This window comes from Chlorocebus sabaeus, chromosome 3 (genome assembly GCF_047675955.1).
Source record: "Chlorocebus sabaeus isolate Y175 chromosome 3, mChlSab1.0.hap1, whole genome shotgun sequence".
NCBI classification, from domain to species: Eukaryota; Metazoa; Chordata; class Mammalia; order Primates; family Cercopithecidae; genus Chlorocebus; species Chlorocebus sabaeus.
The window spans coordinates 68394283-68411064 of record NC_132906.1 but is presented as its reverse complement, the minus strand read 5'-3'; the positions used below and the strand labels follow the sequence as shown (position 1 = coordinate 68411064).

Here is a 16782-nt window from a genome sequence, read left to right as displayed (position 1 = left end):
TATATAATAGAACAAGAACTACACATATAATATAAATGAATATATATATATATATATATATTTGTTTTCTGAACAAGGGTATTTAATTTCATGGGGAAATCAAAGATATGCTGCCTAACATGGTGCTTGCTCTGCAGTAATAAAATATTTTTAAACTGTGAATATGATTTTTGAATAATAAGAGTATTCAAAATAAAAAATTATATTTTAAACTTGACCTTTGTTTATTGGGTATATTTATCATTGGCTTAATTTTAGCACATAGATAGCATACAGATATTACATTTTTGCTAACATGAAATATTAGAGCACAAAATTGTGATACAAAGATGATTTTGACAGACTAGAAAAATAGACCACATCTGACAAGTGACCTCTAATAACGGCAAGTGAAAGCCATGAAATTAATTTCAAAGAACCAAATGGCCATAACAGCAGATTATATTAAAACAAAAATTCTTAGGGACTTCAACTTCAGTTGACACAAACATCAATGACTTAATATTTTGACGTAAATGCCGAAGTAGTTCATGTGACTTTAGTCTAGATGAGTAGAAGGGCAGTGGTCAGCATAAAATGCGTGGCAGACCTGCCAGTTTTCTTCTTTAGACTGATTGTATTACTTACTTGCTTTTTGTTGGACCATGTTTATTGGCATTGACAAGGCTGGACCTGCTACAGAGTAACTGGATTTAATTTGAGAGACTCCAAACATTCTGGCAGGCGAAGGACAAAGAGAATGGCAAGATTAGCTTACCTGTTGTAAGGAAGAAAAAAAAAAAAGACGTAAATAGAGACATAACAATCAGAATTTGGTGAAATTGTGTGGAGAATGCAATCATAGTCACAGTAATAGCATCTCTGTACCATCACATGGTAAGTGTCTGCAAACTTTTAAACCATCTTTCCTGAATATGATTTTGCATTTTATTAAAACTTTACAAACAGAAATAAGTCATTGCTTAAAAAATGAATATTTTTAATTCTTGTCCAAAATACTTAAAATTACAATAATATAGAATATGAATTACTAAACATGTTTTAATATTTAATAGTTTATATATTCATGAACAGCATGAGTCCTAGAAGAGAACAAAGATATTTAATTTCTATAAAATTGTTTGTGCATTTTACCTTATAAAAAATATATTTCAAAGTCATATTTTACCATCATAAATACAATGCTAATGAGCAGAAATTAAATCTGTCAGGCCAATGTATTAAATAAACCTACATTCATAGTTTATTGTTTTTTGTCTTTACCATTGATCCATGTAAGCTTTTGATTCCTGACACTTTGGATCCCCCTTCACAACTTTTGCTCTGTCTCTCAGAAATGTGTAGGATCAATGTGGCAGAAAAAAATTAACCTGCATGTCTCCTTCCCACTGCAGGTCCTAAAATAAGCACTTTACACTTGGAAGTCCCTGAAAATAAACGATAAACAATAATAAAATGCAGATCAAAATGCAAAGACATAGACATGGATATAGCAACTTAATAAAAATAATTGCACGTCTGTGAAGCACCAGTAGGTCTTAAAACCCCGGCAGTGGAGAAGGTCGAACCTGGAATTCCAGTCAGATTCCACTCTCTTAAGTCAGGCATGTTTCTGAACCATTCATGGTTTCAGCCGTGAAATGGGAGTGTTTTAAATAAGTGATTCATGTCATAAGCATAGTAAAATTGCTGGTATATGTTAAATTATGAATTAATATTAGGTTTTATCATTATTATTATGTCAATATATTCACAAATGATAATATACTTTATTTCCTGGGTTGTTATGAGAATGAAGATAATATCCAAGGAGTATAAAATTTATATATTGTGAATCCATTAAAAGATAAAAGACTTAATAATTAATCTTTGTTTTTATTAAAACTTTCTGATTTTTTTTTCAAAAATATATACATTTCAAAATAAGTTTCCAAAAGTTTTGGAACTTCTAGAATTAGTTGCTGCTAATATATAAAATAACAGAGTTGATGTTTAAAGTTCCAACTTCTAAAATAGTGTTTGCAACACATGTAAATATTATACACTATAGTTAGAACTTAGAGAAATATAAAAAATTGAAAATGGCAATATTGATCTTTGAAAATGTAGATCATTTGAAACACTAAGTCTTCGGCATTTACAAAAAATAAAATTGGATAAAGTTATGTTTAAATATTTTTAACTATTAGATTAGTTTATAGGTTGTAAATACGTTTATATCACCATTCTTTTAAGTTACTGTGTCCAAATCATATTCAAATGAAATTGAATATAAATGTATTTACAACTTACAAGTTGTAAATATATTTATATCAGCATTCTTTTAAGTTATTCTGTGTTTTTCACACTTTCTGTTTATTTTTCACAATAAAACTATATTCTACAGTAATAATATGCTGTACTTTCAGGACTTACTTGATATTTTGTTTTTTATAGGTTACAAAATTATCAAAATGTATATATAAAATTTAAGAAATGAATAATAGGTCTTGTGTCCCCCCCAAATAAAACAATTACTTGAAAATTGTATAAATTAGCACTTGCTTTAAAATCTTCAAGATTTTTAAAAATTTAATGAATCTGTATAAGTTGATCAAACTGACATTTACAATTACTTCTTACCACCAGTAAAGGCTAATAAAATAATTTTAAAAGAATTTAAATTTATCTACTCTTAAATTGTAACTTATCAGACTTAGGCAGGTAATATAGTTATGTAGGTTAGCTTATTATTAGTTGCATAAAACTATGATCTGAAGAAAAAATTATAAGGTCAGATTCACACAGACTAGATGGACAGTGTTTGAAAATATAAGTGATTGTAATAATGTTTAGTAGACAGTGGTAAATGAAGAGATTTTATGGGCAGAGATAAGAAATTTCAGAAAAGTAACAGTCTGAAAATTCCAGTGTCAGTGGCAAAAATAATCAGTGACACAAGGTATGTGTAAAATAGCAATAAATGACAACTGGAACCACATAAGCTAGTCGATGGAGTTCCTCAAATGCCTAAGCACGTTTCATTTAAGAATGGGAAACTTTTAAGAAGCCAAAGTAAATAAAAACACAGCATATGTGTTGCTTTTGAGAAAAGAGACCGAACATAAGGAGACTATTTAAGACACTATTGCAACAATCCTGGTGAGATAAAACTAAGGATATGAATTAGTGTTGTAATTGTAGGACTAGAAATGAGAGAAGAGTGTACCTGCATATGGAAATTCCACAGGTCTTGGCTGTTTGTATTCCCCTGAAAAGTGAAGATTGAGAAATATGAGGCAGAGACACCAAGCAAATAGTGAGGAGAAATCCCACCATTTCCAGCATTCTTAGCAATGCTTGTTTTTCTTTCTTCAGTTGGAAAACAAGACATCTGTTAAATTATGTCTCTCCTCTTTCCTTTTCCTTTCCCCATGAGAAGGGTCCCATGAGACTGTGCAAAGTTGACACTAAGATGGCTCCTAGATGTATTGTAAAAGTTATATCTAATACTAAATATAGTTAGTACATCAGAATTAATGCGACAGACCATGAAAGAAGTATTTGAAATGCCCAGAGAAATAAACAAGATAGAATAGATATGTTATCTATTATGACATATACATATACAACAAATGATTATCTAAGCTAACATATACAACAAGCAGTTATGCTCCATTAAAAGAAACAGGGGATACGTGTCTTCCTAAGACAAAAAGGAATGCATTGGAAAGAAAACACGGTATCTGTCTTCCATAGATAAGAAATGATAACATAGGAAATTATTAAGAACATAAGCTTAATAATGGCTATGAACATATTGATTTTACCCTTAATAGAAGGTAATACATTGGTCTGCCAAAATTTCATGGATGCTAGCAAAGGACAAGATTCTCCTGGATCAGAGACAAATTAGTACTTACAGCAAAAGCCATAGTCAGACTAATATTAAAGTTACTGGCAAGCAGAAGCAAGGTGGCTTTTTGTCTGGAACAAAATATGACCTGATTTCTCAGAACTCCTAGCTGCATAAACAATCCTGGGAAAGGTCCAGAACAAATGAGTAGTTACAGTCTTGCAATTTTGACAAATCCAACAGTATGTGTAGGAGTGCAAGAGACCCATTCTGGACTCTATCGAAATAATCAGTGTGCGTGGCAGGGATCCAGAATAATAGAGTCCAGGTGTATACAATTACTATAATAAGTGGCAAGTAGCAAGGTCGGACCATCACGGGGAGACCCGATCCTCAGAGATTTATAAAGACAATTAAGAACTGGCCAAGATGGATAGCCTCATTCTTCCTAGGTCCTTCCTCTTGCTACTAAAATATACTGAGTCAAAACAACAAACAAGCATAGGAGAAACTGTAAAAGGTAGAAAGAAGTTGGCAGACTACTAAAAGACCTTGTGCTTTGAGGAATGACTCAGCAATGGGCCCTTGGTTTCCTTAGTGACTTTCATACATCTCAGACAGGACATTGCAGAAGTCTACAAGCCAGAAACTCCAACAGGCAATGACAAAACACACACATACACAAGACCCGACTCTGTAGCCAAAGGACTGAGAAAAAAAATTGGCCTAATAAAACAGGAAACATTTTTCATAATACAAGCTATACTTCAAACCATCTCAGAAAACCATTCTCTTCATGCCCCCATATTTTCCATAGTGATGAATGGGGAGGTGAGCTTTCACTCCACCTTTCCCACATCCAATAAATGATTCAGAGGTTAGAATTATCTAAGATTTGGAATCAGTCATCACAAAATGCTTTAGCAAATTATGAGTCTTGTTGAATCAAATACAAAAAGAAAAAAATGTGATAAAGATATAATAGTTATAGAAAAGAAGTATACCAAATTATAGAGCTAAACAATGCAATGATAACAAAAAACCCAAAACATCTGGATGGACTCAATAGTAGAGTAAAGGTAACAGAGAATAGACTCTGTGAAGTGGAGGTCAGATCAATTTAATTTATCAAATCTGAACAATACAGAAGTAAATAGACTTAAAAAAGAGGACAGAATCTGGGAGAAAGAATGTGGGTCTCAGAAAATATTCAAAGGAAATGTGGCTGAAAACTCCCCAAATCTAGTGAAAGACATACATCTACAGATTTAAGAATATGAATCTCGAATAAGATAAACCTTAACAAAAAGCTAAGACATGATAATTAACTCTAAAAAAACTAATTATAAAGAATAATTATAATTATAAAGAATTATAATAATAATTATAATTATAAAGAAATTATAATTATAAAGAATAATTATAAAGAATCTTGGAAGCATTCATAGAGAAATGGCAACTTATTTATAGAGAAAAAAACATTTCTAAAACAGTAGATTTCTCCTCCGAAACCACGTAGGTCCAAAAAAAAAAAAAAAGTAGCATTGCATGTTTCAAGTACTAAAAGAATCAAGTGCAAGTTCTGTATGTGGCAAAACTATCCTTCAGAAATAAAGACAAAATAAAACATCACCGGATGACAGAAGACTAAGACAAATTTTCACTAACCTTAAAAAAATAGCTAAATGAAGTTCTTGGAACTTCAGAAAAGAAAGAACATTGAAATTAATAGAAATAAAGGTAAATATAATATACTGTTCTTATAAATTTATTGAATTACATCAGTTTGTTGAAGTAAAAATTAAAAATATATTGTGTACAGTACATGTCAAGGAAATTCTTAAAATAATTATAACACAAATTGGGCAGGGTAAAGGGATATAATTAGAAGATTTTTACATTTATTCTACTTGGAAGAAAACAGCAATATCAGTAGACTGTGTTAAAATACTTACGCATATTTTAATACTTAGAACAACTATTAAGAAAACCATTCAAAGCAATAACTTAAAAATGCATTATACATAAATTAAGGAGAAATCCTAAATCATGTTCAAACAATCCACAGTAAGGCAAGAAAAGAGAAAGGAATGAGAAACAGAGGAAATAAACATAAAAAAAGTATATATATAAATATATAGTTATATATATAATATATCTATATAATATATAGATATATAATTTACAAATTTGTACTTACAGCAAAAGCCATAGCCTGCTTCCTGTTTTGTTAGGACAATTTTTTCTCAATCCTTTGGCTACAGAGTCAGGTTTTTTTTGAGCTTTTATTTGTCATTGACTATTGGAGTTTCTGACTTGTAGACTTCTGTAATGTCCTGTCTGAGATAAATGAGAGCCAGTAAGGAAATCAAGGACCTATTGCTGAGTCATTCCTCAAAGCACAAGGTCTTTCAGTAGTCTGCCAACTTCTTTCCAACTTTTACAGTTCTTCCTATGCCTGTTTGTTGTTTTTGCTCAGTATATTTTAATACCAAGAGGAAGGACCTGGGAGGAATGAGGCTATCCATTATATAATTATATACTTATATATTATAATTATATATTATATATAAGTTATATGTTATATATAATTTATATATAACTATATATTTTATATATATTATATATATTTAGTTAAACAGATAGTATATATGGGCAGTCAACAAAGTTGTTAATTGATTTGCATACTATCAAAATTTTGGACCTGAGCCAGTTTTTGGGCTCAGAAAATACTGACTGAATTAAAATCCAGGTCTCCCAGATTAAAGACCTTGCAATGTGATAGTAAATGTAAATGTATTTTTTAAGCTTCGTTTGGTATCAGTTTAAGGAGCACAAAGGAAGTTGTTTTACATGAACATATTACATAATGCTTAAGTTGGGGCTTTCAGTATATTTATCACCTGAATATTGTACATTGTACCCACTGAGTATTTTTTTAATCCCTCACCTCCCTTCCACTCTCAACCCTTCCAAGTCTCCAATGTCTGTTATTTAACTTTCTATGTCCATGTGTACAAATTGTTTAGCTCCCACTTACAAGTGAGAACATGCTGTGTTTAACTTTCTGTTTCTGAGTTATTTCACATAAAATAATGCCCTTCAGTTCCATCTGTGTTGCTGCAAAATATATGATTTCATTCTTTTTTATTGCTAAATAGTATTCCATTCTATACATACCATTTTCTTTATTGAGTAATTCACTGATGGGCACACAGGTTGACTCCGTATCTTGGGTATTGTATTGTATTACATAGTGCTGTGATAAACTCAAGAAAGCAGATTTTTTTAAAATGATTTCTGTTCCATTGGGTAGATACCCAGTAGTGGCACGGCTAGATCATATGGTGGTAGCTCTATTTTTAGTTCTTTGGGAAATCTCTGTACTGTTTTCCATAGAGATTGTACTAATTTACATTCCTACTAATAAGTGTTCCCTTTTCTCTGTATTTTCACCATCTACTTTTTGTCTTTTTAATAATAGTCATTCTGACTGGTGTAAGATGAAACCTCATTATGGTTTTAATTTGCATTTATTTTTTGATTAGTGACTTTGAGCATTTTCCCACATGCAATTTGACTATTTGTACGTCTTCTTTTGAAAAATGTCTCTTTATGTCCTTTGCTCACTTTTTAAAGGGGTTGTTTTTATTTTTGTTGCTGTTGTTACTGAATTGTTTGAGTTTCTTGTAAATTCTGGGTATTAGTCCCCTATTGGATGCATAATTTGCAGATATTTTCTGCCATTGTCTGTTCACTCTGTTGATTTTTTTTTTCCTATGTAAAATCTAAGTGCCGTTTCTTCTTTTGTTTGTTTGTTTGTGCTTTTGAAGTCTTACTCACAAATTCTTTGCCTACACCAATGTCCAGAAGAGTTTCCCCTAGGTATTATTTTAGCATTTGTATAGTTTCAGGTCTATTATTTAAGTCTTTAATTTATCTTGAGTTGATTTTTTGTGTATTATGAGAGATACGGGTCCAGTTTCATTCTTCTGCACATGGAAATCCAATTTTCTTGGCAACATTTATTGAAAAGGATATCATTTCCCTAATGTATGCTTTTGTCAAGTTTGTCAAAGATCTGTTGGCTATAGATGTGTGACCTTATTTCTGTGTTCTCTATTCTGTCAATTCAATCATACTGATTCCCCTAGTTGGTCCCCAGAGGGACCTATAGATATTTTTCAGGGACCTTTTGACTAGGAAAATATATTTGAACACTGTGAGAAAAATTGAACCAAAGTTTCAAATCTACATTGATCTCCAGTAACCTAGGCCATTATCCGGGTCTTATGCTAAATTGGAGCTCAGACTTCTTGAGTAATAAATGCAGATCTGGCCAAAATCCAACTCACAGAGTGTCCTCTATATCTGAAGATTCACTCTGTTTATTTTTTACTGGTTATATTGTAATTAACATACATAGTTGTTGGTATAAGCCCTTTTCTCATAGGCCTAGTGCACAAGGCCAAATGGACTACTCTGAAACTGTCCTCATACTTTGGCTGAGATAGCATATCAAAAACAATATATTTTACATTATATTTATATTTACATTATATTTACAATATATTCATATTGTTTAAAATAAGATATTTTAGGGAGTTTAGCAGAAATTGGTGCCACTTTTAAAACTGGAGGATTCAGCTGGGCACAGTGGCTCACGCCTGTAATCCCAGCACTTTGCGATGCTGAGGTGGGCAGACAACAAGGTTAGGAGTTCAAGTCCAGCCTGGCCAACATAGTGAAACCTGTCTCTACTAAAAATACAAAAAATTACCTGGATTTGATGGCAGGAACCTGTAATTCCAGCTACTTGGGAGACTGAGGCAGGAGAGTCGCTTGAACCTGGGAGGCGGAGGTTGCGGTGAACCAAGATTACACCACTGCACTCCAGCCTGGGTGACAAGAGTGAAACTCCATCAAAAAAAAAAAAAAAAAAAAAAAAAAGAACCTGAAGGATTCAGGGGTAGTGTGGCCCGAAATAGCACCATCTAATTCACAAGTCTGGGACTTGCCAAAACCAGATGCATCATCAAAAATCTTTGTAGACTATTGCAAATCAAAAAAATCAAAAAAACAAAAAACAAAAAAAACTAGTAGACCCACTTGCAATCATTTTTCCATATGTGTTATCATTGCTAGAGCTGAAAAAGAGAACATATGATGACTGCAGTGTTTATAGAAAGTCCCAACGGGAGAATTACAAGCTAGTACCCCACCCTGGTATTTGGAGCAAAGTCATAGTATCTGCCATGGAAGATTACATACCTTTTGAGGAAAAACAAACAATCAAAAAATAGCAGAAAAGTCTACTGGACTGCTGGAAAGCTACTTGGTCCTGATAGAAAATCCCTGTTTATGAGCTACCTACAGATGACCCCATCACAATTGTCCATCATGGGTTGGGTATTTTAGAAGCCGCCCTGTCTACATGATCATGTGAGCTCAACAAAAATCTTATAGAAGGAGGCATTGGTATATCCAGGATATTGCAGAAGTGGGAACATAGGTCACAAGCAAGTTGCATGAGAAGTAATCCCAGAAGTTCATGTCATCATGCACTACTGCTGTACCAGTGCCTCATTCATCATTATACCTATGACTGTAAGGGGGCTTTTTACAAGCAGCTGATGAATGAGGGGAAAAAAACCTGAAGTTAGTTTAGAGTGGCCTTGAAAGAGACTCATTATGTAAAATTTTTCTGATGTACAGTGCTTTGCTTGAGCAATTAGCCACCTATAATTTGTAGAAAGATAAATCATTCATCATTAGAAAATAAAGTGACACATGGGCAGTGACAGATGTCTTGGATGAGTCAGGGGTCTGGAAGGAAAAAGATTGAAAGATTTAGAACTAGAAATTCTATGCTAGAGACATATAGATGGATCTATGGAAATGTATATGAAGGGTGACGATTACTATCAAATATGAACATCCGTTACATAGTATACAACAATGAAGAAGACCTAAACAAAAAAATTATGCATGATTGTTCAGCTAGTTGACATCAGTCAGCCTCTGTCCTCAGTCAATCCCGTGCTAATATGATAGGCACATGAGCAAAGAGGTCATGATGGCAGAGGTGAAAGTCCCAAGACTGATTTAGCCACAACCACTGCTGAATGACTAACTAGCCAGCAACGGAGACCAATACTAAGTCCCTGAGATGGCATCATTCTTTAAATACATAATAACTGATTATATTAGACTCCAATGAATTGAGCCAGTGTTTCATCTTGACAAAGGTAAACACATAATATGGATGTATTCATTTGTTCTTACACTGCTTTGAACAAATACCCAAGACTGGGTCATTTATAAAGGAAAAAATTTAATTGACTCACCATTCCGCATTGCTGGAGATGCCTCAGGAAACTTACAATCACGGTGGAAGACAAAGGAAAATCAGGCATCTTCTTCACAGGATGGCAGGACCGAGTGAGTGCCAAGCAAAAGTGGAAGCCTTTTATAAAACTATCAAATCTCGTCAAATATTACCAACAGCAGGCACAAAGAGAAAGCACAGCTAAACCGGCTTGGCAAAATGTCTTCAGGATGAGAAAGTGTTATACTGAAACTCACATTAAATTTAGAATATTTCTTTTTGTAAGATTTCTAATATGCAAAATAATAGGTAAGTAATATAGCCAGGACTATCAGCTAAAATACCCACTGTTGCTTTGGATGTAATATGAGACACTTTTTTATTATTTCAGAGGTAAATGATTTATCAATAAACATTAGAATATGCACTGAATATTCTTTATAAGAAGGAAATAAGTATAAAATGTCTAATTGATAATATTTTAAACTTGTCCATGACTTCTCAGTAGCTTATTGCATTTATTAAAGAAATTTTCTTTAATTTATTATATGAGATATTGTATAACTACTAATTTAATAAGTTAAGATTATAGAGTACAACTGAGATCTTTATATAAGTATATATTAATTTTAAACAATCATAATGTGGGAATCCATGCTTTGATTAAAAACTAATCAATATGTCAGAAAATATTTTAAAACAATGTATTTGAGCAGTAAAAGTATACACCCTTTGCATGACTACATTTGTAATCTCAACATTTTTGTAATAACAGAAAACTGTCTTAAAGTTTCACTAAACTGTATTCTTAATCGATTATTAAATATTGCCTTTAACAAAGTTGTAATATACAGTAAGTACACAGCAGTTTGTTCAAATTTTGGATCAGTTTAAAATATGATATCATTCTTAAGGTTTTAATACAAAGTTTTTTTTTTAAATAAAATGCAACAAATTTTTCAAAGTGATTTAAATTTTTAAGGTAATTTGGTTGAGATACCTAGATGAAAAAATCTGTATCTTGAGTGTAAATAACTAATGATCATATATTTATGTCATAAATCTGCAGATGAAAAACTCTGATTTATAGCACATATGAATTCTTCTTTGAAGCTAGGAAGTCAGAATTACATTGGGGAGAACCACCGCAAATAAAATATGCTGACCATTGTATGTGAAGATGTGAAGATGATATTCCTGACATACCTTGAACTAAAGCATTGTGTTTTTTCTGCAAAACAGACAGTTGTGTTTTACATTATCTATTTTTTTTTCTGTACTCTGGGCTAGATATGTTTTTTGTTTTTTTTTTACTCAATTTATCTATTGGCTACTCTCATTAATATTTAAAATTCTAGCTATTATTTTTGTATATTTCAAAACATTTCATGGATGTAATACACAAAATACTGAGATAATACAAAATAGTAATAGACTTGAATAAACACAAATGCAACCAAATGCAACGGAGCATCTGGAAAATGATGCATTACAAATTGTAAATAGGTTTCAAATATAATATTTAACATATTATTTTATAATAATTTAAATATTTAAAAATTGAGGTACTATTTAATTTTCTCCAGCGTATTTGGATATGGATGGAATACTTATTTTCAGAGAGCATCTCTGCTGCATGTTTTCACATTTTGGGACACTATACGTAAACCTAATTGGCTGGTAAAATTAAAACTTTAAATTTTGACCATACTTTCCATGAAACTTTAGGAGTCTGAGAGAAATATTTTACTTCATTTAAAGTTATCAGAATTCTACGCAAGATGTCTCTGTTTTTAATCACTGGCAAACACACATCAGGCACAGAAAATATCATTTAATACCATTTATTTTGTAAATAAATGAAGATTAAAATTTGCCAGTGCTAGGAAGCATTTTTCTTATCACAATTGTGTCTCATGCCACAAATGCTTTAAAGTGTTTTTGTTTTGTTTTGTTTTTTGGCAAAACACAAAATACTTTTATTGTCTCCTCTCTAATTGATAATCATTAGGCAATAAATACTATTAGACACCACCAAGTACATACAATTTTCAAATGCAACCCTGTTGCAACAACAATAAAAAATTGGTATAATAATAATTTTTGTTAAAACACCAAATTATTGATGCTAGTTTCTTTGGGTGGTGGATATGTTTTAAATAGGTATCAAGCATAGAGTGTTAATTTGTCATAATCCTCAGCTCCACAAGGATTATTAGTAGCAAGCAGTGAAAGGGATCTACCACTTTTTTTTTCTTACAAGCTTTACTCTCTTTTCCAATTCGTATTGCTCTCCCTTATAGGGACTTTGTATTTTTTATAGACTCATGACTATGTTTTACATAAATGATATTTTGTTATATATATTTTTTCCAGCCAAACATTTGTTTAGAAGAACTTTGTATGTACCTGTAACCACATCTAATGTGTTGTTTCTGGCAGTTGCATTGCTTGTCCACAGTATATACAAACTACATTTTCCACCTGCAATCATCTAATGATAGGTACGTAGAGGACATCAACTGTTGAGTACCAAAAGTGACTATCTACTAATGAAATGTGTTAGAATTACACTAAGAAGTGAATCCAAGAGCAGAACTCTTGAGTTGTAAAATTCATGCATTTCTAAATGACAAAATAATATCAGACAATGATTCATTTTACATTCCTTGCAATGGTAAAAAAGTTTTTATATATCCTGATATTCTTGCCAATACTTGTTATTATACAGATTTCTAATATTTGTCAGTCTGTTGAATATAAATGAGTCTCTTTACTATTTACAGTCTTATTTATTCTATTTATACTGTAAGTAATTATTAGATTAGCCTACAATTTCAGTTTAAATACATTTTTCATACCTGTCAGGGACTAGCCTATTTTGTCTATAATCTACTTATTCTTATTCTTAGATAATTTTTCCAACAGGCTTCTGTATATTCATTCTTAGTGCCAGTAATTTGCTGAATATTTTAAATATTAACTCCCAGTATAAGATTATCTAGATACAATCTTTAAACTATCCTAAATTGGTTAATTTTGTCCATAGTGTTTTTTTGTTAATCAGAATAGTTTAATTTCATAATAACTCATTATTTTTATTATTTATGCTTTTTGGATATTGTCTACAAATTCACTCTTCCATCTTATATTATTTTCTCTGTAGATATTTCATAGAAAACTCCTCAATTTGTCTGATATTTTATCATAACTAAAATCAGGCTATTCAAGTTGGCAGATTTACTGCAGAAATATGTGGTCTTCTCAGGCAAAAGTTGTTGATTTGTTCCATCATGTTTGATTACGTGGATAATATGATGACCCACTGGGTTTCCTTATTGTACAGTAATTATGTTATTATTTTGAATTAATAATTACATGGTGGGAAGATATTCTAAGACTCTATAAAGAAACTATTATTTCTTATGTTATAGAAAGCAATGAATCATCAAAATTAATTATTTAACATAAGAAAGTTGGAAAAAATATACACTCAAAAAATGAAAGAATAAAGAAAGCTAAGCAAATTCAGAGATAAGATGAAAACTTTAAAAACTTAATTCAATCTATGATTAATATCCACAAATATTGGGCATGTGCAAAAAAAAAGAATAGAATTTTATAAAAATACTGTAAGAAAAATAAATTCTTAGAAATTTAATATATCATACATGTGCTTAAAAAATCAGAAAGAAATTTGAAGATAATTTGAGAAGGAAAGAAAAAAGAGAAAGAGAAAGACAAATAAATGAGAGGATGAAAAAAGTGTACTCATCCTTACAGATATTAATGTAACTAAAGCAGAATAAAAAATGTCTGTGGTTCATAACCAAAGGATTTTACAAGAAAGGATAGCTTAGACACATTTTAGTATGTGTATATATAAATGCTATTTATTTATATGTGTATATTAAATTAACATATGATGGAGAAACAACAATGTGTAAAGTTTTAGAACATATTAATTATTTTAGATGCAATAATTTGTATAACTGTTCTTTGAGACTTTCTTTCTAATCCCACATTACTTCTACATGGATTTAGATAGCTTTTCTCTCATAAGAGAGTGCTATTCCCGTTACAGCCTTTATTTCAGTATTTATCTATCTAGGTATGTATTTCTTTTTATATCAGTGTGTTTAATAGTTTCTTATTTCATTCACTAGGTCAACCTTTTTATTGTTGGTAGTCCCTTTAAGCTGGCCCATTGTCATTTATACATGTCTGCATTGTTCTTTGAGAACATCTCTACTGTCTACCACCACAAGATGTTTCAGGTTCATTTTGTACATATATTTCCCAGCAATGGAAGCAATTATTTCTCCAAGGACACTAGTTTCTCTTTCTAAAGAATGATATTTAGGCTGGGTGTGGTGGCTCTCGCCTGTAATCCCAGCACTTTGGGAGGCCGAGGTGGGCAGATCACGAGGTCAGGAGTTCGAGACCAGCCTGGCCAATATGGTGACACCCCGCCTCTACTAAAAATACAAAAATTCGCCAGATATGGTGGCAGGCGCCTGTAATCCCAGCTACTCAGGAGGCTGAGGCAGGAGAATTGCTTGAACCCGGGAGGCAGAGGTTGGACTGAACAAAGATCACGCCACTGCACTCCAGCCTAGGTGACAGAGTAAGACACTGTTGGGAAAAAATAAAAAATAAATAATAATAATAATAATAATAATAATAATATTTAAGCCCAAGGCTGAGTGCCAATTGTGCTCATTGCTTTTGAGGTGGCACTGCTTCTTGGGCATCCTAATGGACAGAGATAGGAAACAGAGGCATGCATTCACAGTTATTCATACCTACGTGCATATGTATGTATATGTGTGCGCTCACACTCATACACACATGCACATATGCAAACACACAGAGATAGAGATTTCTACTTTTAAAATCATGATTTCACTATGATCTCTTTTGTTTCAAACAAAATGGCAGAATTCATCCTCTCTTCTTTTCCATATTTCTTTCCTCTGTTAATGAAAAAATATTATCCAGTGTATATTTACTTATTTATTTGTCCTTGAATATACACATCATAGCTTTACATTTTCTAAATGATGAGTCTGTGAAAAATAAACAAAAGCATATCAATTAGAGTGCTCATATCCTCAGGAATATTTTATATATATATATACACACATATATATATATCATAGTGAATGATTTGATATTATGCTTTACCTCATCTATCTGTAATTGATTTATGTAACTCACTTACAATATGATTTTAAGGATTGTCCCCCCATTCCCCATTCTTGTTTATTATAACTGTTTTCTTTATTTGAGTATTTGAAATGTTACTATCTTAGTTCAGGCTGCCATACAATGTACCATGGATTGGGTGGCTTATAAGCAGCATTAATTTATTTACCAAAGTTCTGGAAGATGGAAGTCTGAGATCAAGGTGGCAGCAGTGTAAGGTTCTGATGAGGACCCTTTTCTGAACTGCAGAATGCTGATTTCCATTTGTGTCTTATAATGGTAAAAAGAGAGCTATCTAGTTCTGTGGCCTTTTATTTATTTTCCTTTTTCTTAGAGAAGGGTCTTGCTATGTTGTCCAGCCAAACTCCTGGACTCAAGAATTCTCCCATCTCAGCCTCCTGAGTAGCTAGGACTCTATATAGCTTCTTCTTATAAAGGTACTAATCCCATTGCTAAGGGCTCCACCCTCATGGCCTAATTACACTAAAAACCCCACCACCAAATACCATCATACTGAAATTACTGAATCAACATATAAATTTTGCGGAGGGACACAAATATCCAATTGCTTATACTTGACAGGTAACCAAGTCAAGGTTAGTTCAGAACTATATAAAAACAGCCAGTCAGAAAACTGATGTTTCTTCCCATTACTTTTATCATTTTCACCCCATCTCCTTCCATCTTCTCTAGGTAACCAAGCTTGTTACGGTGTATTTTATCCTTCGTGATTTATGTTTGCAATAATATGCAAATACCAGTATATTTTACTGTCCACTCTTCTTTTACCCGAAATGCCATCATAAATGTCATTAATTTAAATATTAAAAGTAGAGAGTGACTGGTTTAAGAATAACTATGTCATATGGACAGATCAGGAAATATTTTATGTCAAAGCAATATTTATACTGAGACACAGGAAGAAGACAGTTCTATGAGGTACCAGTTTCTACAGTTTTTGAATGTTGATGTTTGTTTTTATAATTTGGATATTTAAGTTTTTATACGTCTTTAATTATTTTGACTTCATGATATAGTCCCTTAAATCACAGATTATAATTTATCCTTCGTGTATGATTTATTATTTACACAGTGAATAGAAACCCATAAAACTGTAATTTCATAAAAGTTAGTTTTTGAAAACGTGTGTGTGTTATGATCAGATCAGTATTTCTTCATGTGAGTCATAGCACAAAATTTAAAGCTGAGATCTACTTCACATTTGCTGTCTTGTTATATATTATCAAGATTGCTTATGTTTTACAGTGAATAGAAATGAAAAATTGAGTTATATAACAAAGAGACTTGTAGCAGAATAGTCATCAAACATGTTATTGTTATGTGATTTTATGTTATAAAAATTACAGCTGAATTTTAAGAGGAATAGGATGGATACAGGTCATGAAAAATA

At 31.8% G+C, this 16782-nt stretch overlaps 1 long non-coding RNA gene across 1 annotated transcript; it reads right to left on the bottom strand.

The window, feature by feature from the left end:
* Nucleotides 1–206: 206 nt before the first annotated feature.
* LOC103214638 (uncharacterized) lies at nt 207–6158 on the bottom strand. The gene is made up of 4 exons (XR_489652.3): nt 6036–6158; nt 3209–3250; nt 1264–1427; nt 207–757 (listed from the first exon to the last, which is right to left on the bottom strand). It is a non-coding gene; the product is annotated as an uncharacterized lncRNA (long non-coding RNA).
* Nucleotides 6159–16782: the final 10624 nt, after the last annotated feature.